Source organism: Brassica oleracea, chromosome C3 (assembly GCF_000695525.1).
Source record: "Brassica oleracea var. oleracea cultivar TO1000 chromosome C3, BOL, whole genome shotgun sequence".
Lineage (NCBI taxonomy): Eukaryota > Viridiplantae > Streptophyta > Magnoliopsida > Brassicales > Brassicaceae > Brassica > Brassica oleracea.
In genome coordinates, this window is record NC_027750.1 from 43,225,341 (window position 1) to 43,226,528 (window position 1,188).

Here is a 1,188-nt window from a genome sequence, read left to right on the forward strand (position 1 = left end):
TCTTCTGGGGAGATACTGGAACAAATGCTGTCAAAGACGACTATGTGCCTCTTAGGGATCGATATCCAAATAGCAATCCAATGACTGTCGGCGAAGTTTACTGGCGCATAGATATCATCAATATCCGTCCCCCAAACCTTGTTCGATTGGCAAAATGATGGTATAGTGCCTGCATAATAATTCCACGCCCCACCAGGGAGTCTTCTTCCTAAACCGTTTTGATCGGGCTTCGAGTCCTTAAAATCCTTGAAGTTGAATCTCCATTGCTGAGCAAAGAGATGATCAAGGAAGCACATTCTCTCGCTCTTGAAATTTTGTGGGTTAGCGTTGTACCTCTTCCTCAGCACATTAATCCAAGCATCAATATGCTGCATATAAAATAGAGTACAAGTCAGAAGATATCAGACGACTTAGTGGTAAGTCTTCTATTTAGATGACTTACCAGACGACTTACAAGTAAGTTGTCTACGTCATAGTAGAAGACTTACACAGTCCTCCAGCCACTCTAGGGAGGTTCGGAGGATTTGATACCACCAAGTTCTACTTTTACGTGGTTTTTTATCGAGAGCTGTTCTATAATAACTGCAAACACAAAATGTTGAAAAGCAACCAGGTTTTATGGGAATAGCAAGCTATTATGTAAAAAGCAAGCTATTATGTGAAAAGCAAACACTTACGGACAAGATTTCAACCACTCAGCGAGCTCCCTCAACTTATTCTTGTCAATTGGTGCAAAAGAATTATAGCCTGGATAAAGCTTTCTGTTTGAAATGATCACTCTGGCAGTCCTGTTTGCCGTATAAGGAGATTTCTGTGATCAGGCAAGTTTCCTTGTTCGATCACTCTTTGCACGGCAAAGTGCCAAAGGTCGTCCAATGTTTAGTCTTCCAGAAGACCTTCAGTTAAGTCGTCCAGTTAGTCGTCCAGGGTTTTTTCTTCCAGAAGACCTTCAAGTTAGTCGTCCAATGTTTAGTCTTCCAGAAGACCTTCAATTAAGTCGTCCAGAAGGTCGTCCAGTTAGTCGTCCAGAGTTTTTTCTTCCAGAAGACATTCAAGTTAATCGTCCAGTGTTCAGTCTATGTACTAAAAATTTGTGTTATGAACTTATCTGTGTCAACTTCTTTGTCAAATTGCACTACCAAACAAATTTGAGATGGTCTTGCCCTTTATATTATCCGAAATATAGTT